Source organism: Haliotis rufescens, unplaced genomic scaffold (genome assembly GCF_023055435.1).
Source record: "Haliotis rufescens isolate VD_foot unplaced genomic scaffold, xgHalRufe1.0.p SCAF_8, whole genome shotgun sequence".
In the NCBI taxonomy this organism is placed as follows: Eukaryota; Metazoa; Mollusca; class Gastropoda; order Lepetellida; family Haliotidae; genus Haliotis; species Haliotis rufescens.
In genome coordinates, this window is record NW_025964372.1 from 16,514,983 (window position 1) to 16,524,394 (window position 9,412).

The window sequence follows — 9,412 nt, forward strand, 5'->3', positions numbered from 1 at the left end:
TGAATACGGAGGATGTTCAATGAGTTGCAGCTTTGCAGCCATGGCACCAACATGTCTGTGCACACGTGCATTGTTTCTGATAGAACAACACACCTTCAGCAAGGTTTAGCCTTGGTGTTCACGTAGGTGTCTGAGCAGATGATCTTCCCGAGGCAAGGGAGTTAGCTGACTATAAAAGTCCAGTTTCCACCCTTGCTGAACTAGGCAGGTATTATGGAGTTACATTTTGGCTGGATTAACGTGTCTGCATAGTCCAATCAAAATCGAGCAACGAAATCGAAATCCGGTTTCTAAACTGTCATGCAGATTTCGGTCGATTGCAGGATTTGCAAAGCATGTGCACCGCCAACTCGTTGTTAACAGATATTTTTCCAAATCTGTTCATGTTTTTAATCAAGGTGCTCACGTGATTTGATGCATTTCGCGATGTAAGACCCGTTTTATCACAATATAGATCTTGATTATCAAGCCGCCATTTTGTTTAACGCAAATGCAAGTGTGAGAGGTGGAATTTGATTGGTCCATAGGAGAAGCTTAGAAGGGACATAACTCGTAATAGCCACTGGTGGCGCTACGATCGAGCCCAGGAATTCCAGCCTAGTTCGGTAAGGGTGAAAACTGGACTTTAAAAGTCAGTTAACTCTCTTGCCTCGGGAAGATGCAGCAGATTGGCCACTGATTTTCTGACCTTTCGGGAGGTAGTCCACAGTAGGATACTTTTGGTATCACCGAAAACCGAAACCATCCCCTTGACAGAATTTGCCTTCTCCGGAGGAGACGTTCCCCTGCTTTGAATGCTTGACTCACCCCTGCTTACAAATCGCGCCACAGAATCAGCGGGATCTGCTTCAAACCTACGTAAAACCTCACGAGAGATGATGAACCTGATTAATCTTGAGCGTTTCTGATCAGAAGTCGGAAGCCTTGGAACCCAGCGTGCTGAAACCGTTATCATGCTCAGTTCATTCCTCAGAACGTTCTCAACTCTTTAATGAGAAATGGCGCGTGGTGAGCCATCATATCATGTCAACTGATGGCAGTTGAAGGTCTTCTTGATCTTCAAGACTCTTCCTCTCTTGAAACTCAACTACCCACCTCTTAACAGTAGCATTCAAGAGCATCATCCCCTAAAGATGGCACCATGTCCGCGTGGATGGCTGTTGGAGTTGGACAATTTTGTTCATTTTCACCAACAGAAAACGCCTTGACACTTCGATGCCTGTAGAAATATACTGCCTGGTTGTGTATTTGTTTCAAATACATTTTAACCACCCCCAGTAGGACCGCCTACATGGTCTAGTGGTAGACCGTCTGCCTGTAGAGCGGAAGGCCCGGGGTTCGATCCCCGGTCTTGTCATCCCAAAACACGTTAAAAGATACACGGCTCGGAGTCAGTGTGCTGTGTCTGAGTGGGGTTAAACTGCCGCATGTTATCTCAGTGGGCAAGCACTAAAAAATCGGCATTAGTCCGGACTAGTACACACACACATACACACAAGAACACAAACTCACTCACTCACTCGACCTTAAACTTTCTATTGTGTCTGAGATCAAGGACGTGGACCAAGTGGACAGTCGCTAGAAATGTCGTGGTCTGAGGCATACTCGGGTCGTGAAAGATTGTGTCGCCTAACGGTAATTACAAAGATATTATAACACAAACAGATACATCATCTGCTGACTCGGATGAAATCACATGACATGATTCGTTGAGAGCTCACATACATACACTAAACCGAAGCTAGAATTGTTCTTTGCATGCAGATGTTTCTCCCTTGGCGATGTTTTTTTGTATATAAATGCTGTATTGAACATCATATCAGAAATATATTGACCTACGTGGTATGTACTCAAAGTTAAATTCATGTTTCCGATAATGGTCTTACAGATTTCTTCTCACGTTGTATGGGTACCCGACAGTGACCTATGCTCCTTCCAATTCTATTCTCATTCTACATCAATGATCTGAAGGCAGAAATGAACCCTTACCGGTGCAGAGGGATGTGTATATCAGAGGAAGCCCCACATAACTCCTCCCTATTATATGCCGATGGCATCGCTGAGGCTACAGATTCTGTTGGAAGATTAAGGCAACAAACTGACATTTGTAATAAATGGGGACTGAGTTTTAATTCAGACAAGCCGAATATGGAAATGGTACTACAGAGGACTTCCAATAAACACCGTTTCCTGATATAGGCACCCATAGTCCTCGCCACCTGAAATAAAATCACTAAATATCACGATGATTAATTAACGAAGATAGCTGAATGTGTTCTAATACTTACAAGCGAAAACAAGCCATTCCGCCGACAGGACTATTACTTACAGTCATGTAAAAATTACGATCCTGTACTGATACTGATATTACTTGAAGGGTTACAAAACACAATACAGTTGTGTGTACTGATATTACTTGCTTGGTCACAAAACACAATACAGTTGTGTGTAGTGATATTACTTGTTTGGTCACAGAACACAATACAGTTGTGTGTACTGATATTGCTTGTAGGGTCACAGTACACAATAGAGTTGTGTGTACTGATATCGCTTGTAGGGTCACAGTACACAATACAGTTGTGTGTACTGATAATGCTTGTATGGTCACAGAACACAATACAGTTGTGTGTAGTGATATGACTTGTAGGGTCACAGAACACAATACAGTTGTGTGTACTGATAATGCGTGTATGGTCACAGAACACAATACAGTTGTGTGTACTGATAATGCGTGTATGGTCACAGAACACAATACAGTTGTGTGTACTGATAATGCTTGTTTGGTTACAGAACACAATACAGTTGTGTGTACTGATATTACTTGAAGGGTTACAAAACACAATACAGTTGTGTGTACTGATATTGCTTGTATGGTCACAGAACACAATAGAATTGTGTGTACTGATAATACTTGTATGGTCACAGAACACAATAGAATTGTGTGTACTGATAATACTTGTATGGTCACAGAACACAATACAGTTGTGTGTACTGATAATGCTTGTTTGGTTACAGAACACAATACAGTTGTGTGTACTGATAATGCTTGTTTGGTTACAGAACACAATACAGTTGTGTGTACTGATATTGCTTGTAGGGTCACAGAGCACAATAGAGTTGTGTGTACTGATATTGCTTGTAGGGTCACAGTACACAATAGAGTTGTGTGTACTGATTATGCTTGTATGGTCACAGAACACAATAGAGTTGTGTGTACTGATATCGCTTGTAGGGTCACAGTACACAATACAGTTGTGTGTACTGATATTGCTTGTATGGTCACAGAACACAATACAGTTGTGTGTAGTGATAATACTTGTAGGGTCACAGTACACAATAGAGTTGTGTGTACTGATAATGCGTGTATGGTCACAGAACACAATAGAGTTGTGTGTACTGATATCGCTTGTAGGGTCACAGTACACAATACAGTTGTGTGTACTGATAATGCTTGTAGGGTCACAGAGCACAATAGAGTTGTGTGTACTGATATTGCTTGTAGGGTCACAGTACACAATAGAGTTGTGTGTACTGATAATGCTTGTATGGTCACAGAACACAATACAGTTGTGTGTACTGATAATGCTTGTTTGGTTACAGAACACAATACAGTTGTGTGTACTGATATTGCTTGTTTGGTCACAGAACACAATAGAGTTGTGTGTACTGATATTGCTTGTAGGGTCACAGTACACAATAGAGTTGTGTGTACTGATATTGCTTGTTTGGTCACAGAACACAATAGAGTTGTGTGTACTGATATTGCTTGTAGGGTCACAGTACACAATACAATTGTGTGTACTGATATTGCTTGTAGGGTCACAGTACACAATACAGTTGTGTGTACTGATATTGCTTGTAGGGTCACAGAACACAATACAGTTGTGTGTACTGATATTGCTTGTAGGGTCACAGTACACAATACAATTGTGTGTACTGATATTGCTTGTAGGGTCAAAGTACATAATACAATTGTGTGTACTGATATTGCTTGTATGGTCACAGAACACAATACAGTTGTGTGTACTGATATTACTTGTTTGGTCACAGAACACAATAGAGTTGTGTGTAGTGATATTACTTGTAGGGTCACAGAACACAATACAGTTGTGTGTACTGATATTGCTTGTAGGGTCACAGAACACAATACATTTGTGTGTACTGATATTACTTGTTTGTTCACAGAACACAATGCAGTTGTGTGTACTGATATTACTTGTAGGGTCACAGAACACAATAGAGTTGTGTGTACTGATATTACTTGTATGGTCACAGAACACAATACAGTTGTGTGTACTGATATTACGTGTTTGGTCACAGAACACAATACAGTTGTGTGTACTGATATTGCTTGTATGGTCACAGAACACAAAAGAGTTGTGTGTACTGATAATACTTGTAGGGTCACAGTACACAATAGAGTTGTGTGTACTGATTATGCTTGTGTGGTCACAGAACACAATAGAGTTGTGTGTACTGATATCGCTTGTAGGGTCACAGTACACAATACAGTTGTGTGTACTGATATTGCTTGTATGGCCACAGAACACAATACAGTTGTGTGTAGTGATAATACTTGTAGGGTCACAGTACACAATAGAGTTGTGTGTACTGATAATGCGTGTATGGTCACAGAACACAATACAGTTGTGTGTACTGATATCGCTTGTAGGGTCACAGTACACAATACAGTTGTGTGAACTGATATTGCTTGTAGGGTCACAGAACACAATACAGTTGTGTGTACTGATAATGCTTGTTTGGTCACAGAACACAATACAGTTGTGTGTACTGATATTGCTTGTAGGGTCACAGTACACAATAGAGTTGTGTGTACTGATATTACGTGTAGGGTCACAGAACACAATAGAGTTGTGTGTAGTGATATTACTTGTAGGGTCACAGAACACAATAGAGTTGTGTGTACTGATATTACTTGTAGGGTCACAGTACACAATAGAGTTGTGTGTAGTGCTATTACTTGTAGGGTCACAGAACACAATAGAGTTGTGTGTACTGATATTGCTTGTTTGGTCACAGAACACAATGCAGTTGTGTGTACTGATATTACGTGTTTGGTCACAGAACACAATACAGTTGTGTGTACTGATATTGCTTGTTTGGTCACAGAACACAATAGAGTTGTGTGTACTGATATTGCTTGTAGGGTCACAGTACACAATAGAGTTGTGTGTACTGATATTACGTGTAGGGTCACAGAACACAATACAGTTGTGTGTAGTGATATTACTTGTAGGGTCACATAACACAATAGAGTTGTGTGTACTGATATTACTTGTAGGATCACAGTAAATAGAGTTGTGTGTAGTGCTATTACTTGTAGGGTCACAGAACACAATAGAGTTGTGTGTACTGATATTGCTTGTTTGGTCACAGAACACAATACAGTTGTGTGTACTGATATTACGTGTTTGGTCACAGAACACAATACAGTTGTGTGTACTGATATTGCTTGTAGGGTCACAGAACAAAATACAGTTGTGTGTACTGATATTACTTGTAGGGTCACAGAACACAATACAGTTGTGTGTACTGATATTACTTGTTTGGTCACAGAACACAAAAGAGTTGTGTGTAGTGATATTACTTGTAGGGTCACAGAACACAATACAGTTGTGTGTACTGATAATGCTTGTATGGTCACAGAACACAATACAGTTGTGTGTACTGATATTACTTGTTTGGTCATAGAACACAATAGAGTTGTGTGTAGGGATATTACTTGTAGGGTCACAGAACACAATACAGTTGTGTGTACTGATAATGCGTGTATGGTCACAGAACACAATACAGTTGTGTGTACTGATATTACTTGTAGGGTCACAAAACACAATAGAGTTGTGTGTAGTGATATTACTTGAAGGGTAACAACACACAATAAGTTGTGTACTCATATTACCGCAGGGTCTTGACACATTCTAAGAAGTGAGGAACATTCAGTATAGCTTTCAAGGACATGTATTCACATTTTGTGCATTTTGAGCTCTAAGATAGGAATGATATCACATGTGCCCTCTAGATAAAACACAAAATAGTGCAAATCCATAACTCTATATTGTATCCAGTTATCAATGTTTATTATGAAAATATATTTTTCCTCCAAATTCAGTAATCAATTATTGATTCAAAAGTTCTAAGGCATGGCTTACTTTGTATGAATTAACAAAGACCCTTCGCCAGGGTGTACGGCCAGTCTAGGAAACTATAAAAGGTGAGAAGACTTTGAATCGTCAGCAACGGAAATCTTTTGTCATGCATAATATAGATCTGGGCTAACTTGCACAGAACAATCTTAGTCACAATTGATCTTATGCGGCTAAGTCAACTTTACAAGCACCATACAATTGTCCTTTACCACTTACACAAACCGATCTTAGCACGACTGTAAGACGGCTTAGATTTAAGAGTGCGATCATTGCTGAGATCGAAATCTTCAACGGTAGAGGTACGAATATCTTAAACTCGACTCCTGTCTACAGTTGTCTGAAAACGCGCTTAGCTTGCTGCGCATACAATAAGTGGAACCGGTTACGGCACACAATACGTACCTCCCTCCATCACACCTTGCACAGTTTTAAGAAAGTTCCCAATTATTTGAAGGAAATGATTACTGGAATGATGGCATATAATGTTTCTTGCATTGATGCTGTCGTGATTTAGGAATTGTGAGCTTAATATTGCAACTGGAAATATTCCTACTCATGTTTTATTAAAAGTAGTGAAATTCGAATAAATACATCCATTAACTTGGCTATAGATTTAGAAACAAAAGTATTACGTAAATTAAAAATAAACCTCAATAATATGTCCTTATAACACAACACGTAAATTGTATGATCGTCGTCGATTTGGGGGAGCTTTTCGTAAAATCCTAAATATATCCTTCATGTTTTTGTTTTGCTGCTGTGACAAACGATGTTATGACGAACCTTTTCAAACCACAGAAAGACGGGGGATTTCAAGAATGCATGGACGGGAAATAAGAATAATAAACAATATTTCTTGAAAGCAGTTGGTATGTATACTAGAATATATTCACTTGGTATTAATCATATTGATAATTATTTTTAAAAAGTGTGAATTTTACTTTTGCTATTTCATATGTCTCATCATGTGTACTGCCTTGTTTGATGAAAACTTGTATTTTTTTTAAATTCTTATATTAACTTATCTTATATTATATTATAATAAACATGTATGACTTAGCACTTCAACTTGTATTTAGTTGTAGATTATTTTGATGATAGATTATATCCAAAATCACGGACGCGAATGTGACCCAAAAGAAATACAGAGGAGCTCAGCGATTCCACAACATTAATACACTGTGTAAGGTAGGTTCTTCTCAACGGACAACGGCGTATACAAAGGGAAACCACTCCCATCTACAGTATTAACTAAGATTAGTTGCCCTTGAGGTATCCAAAAGGTCACGAACGTTACTCATCGCCTGCAGACAACTTTCGTCTTTATCCTTCCCTTGATTAGCGAAACGGAATATTCTTTCAGCATTGAGTCGGGTGGGAATAGTACAAAATAAAGAGGCAATGTTTGAACGTAAAGCAGAAGATGTTACTATGTGAAACAGACGCTTCCTTGCACGCCATTTTTTCAAGTTAATTCAGGGACTACAACGATCTTAGCTACTTTTAACATTGTTCCGGAACAATTGTAAGTTTCGATTGTACCTTACAATGGCCTTAGCCTACAATCGCTTTGTGCAAGTGGATGGCGATTGTACCCGAAGCCTAAGACCGCGATCGTAAGGATTTACAATAATTGTACCCCAAAGACATTTCTGTGGACGAGGACACTGGTCAACCTCGCTGGACTGACCACGCATGCCTGAATTAGACACGGGGAAGGAAATGAGACGAGGCACAGTTGCCCATCTTCATCATTCACGGACGGGTGACTTATATACACTTAACTACCTGAACTTTTTCCATGGTACTGAATACCGAACTATCAAAACTGCATATACTGCCCGAATAGATAGATGTAGAACGTCAGTGCGCACAAAAAGGACACTAAACTGCAACATAAAAAAACGTTGACAATAAAGAACGCCAGATGGCGCTACAATTTGTAAAACATTCCGAGTTTAATCCGTGTTAGTAACTCAGATATGTTTATCAAGTCATATAAACAACGAGTTAGAGATTGTCATGTTCAAGACTGGCACTCCTCAATGGTTTCAAACCCCTCTGTAGGATTTTAAACACAATTTAAATCAAGTTTTCAATGTGAGAACTATATTGTTAGTAACAGTATTTCTAAATATAGAACTGCATTCTTAAAATTTAGAATTAGTTTATGATATACTTGGTGCCCAGAAATACTTAAATGATTCTTCATGTAATGAAGATTATTTTCTATATCAATTGTGTCATATGCTTGAAAATGAAGCGCACGTAATCTCCAGTTGTTCTCTGCTCTCTCAAATAAGAAGTAAATATTTGTCACAGTATGAAAATTATAAAATAGTTTAAGCATGTTTAGTATGCATAATGATGACATAAATTTGAACATTGCAAAATATGCTTATCATTTATGATATGAACTGTGAGCTTATACTCAATCCTACCATGTATGCTACTCATGTTCTGTATGGTTCCATATTGTTCATACCTACACCGTGAGTCACATGACCTTAGACATGTATGTACTTTGGGTCCTATAGCCTTTATGTCAATAAATCCTTGAATCCTTTAATAAACTGCCTTCGTAGTTTCCAGTACATGTAATACCTTACTAGCAATACCACATAAACAGCCTTCGTAATTTTCTGTGTATGAAATGCTGAAATATAAAAACCACAGAAACTTAACTGCCTTCGTAGTTTCCTGTGTATGTAATACCTAACTATCAATACGGCATTAACTGCCTTAGCGGGTTCCTGTCTATGTAATACCTAACTATCAATACGGCATTAACAGGCTTCGTAGTTTCCTGTCTATGTAATACTTAACTATCAATACGGCATTAACAGGCTTCGTAGTTTCCTGTCTATGTAATACCTAACTATCAATACGGCATTAACAGGCTTCGTAGTTTCCTGTCTAAGTAATACCTAACTATCAATACGGCATTAACAGGCTTCGTAGTTTCCTGTCTATGTAATACCTAACTATCAATACGGCATTTACAGGCTTCGCAGTTTCCTGTGTATGTAATACCTAACTATCAATACGGCATTAACAGGCTTCGTAGTTTCCTGTCTATGTAATACCTAACTATCAATACGGCATTTACAGGCTTAGCAGTTTCCTGTGTATGTAATACCTAACTATCAATACGGCATTAACAGGCTTCGTAGTTTCCTGTGTATGTAATACCTAACTATCAATACGGCATTAACAGGCTTCGTAGTTTCCTGTCTATGAAATAC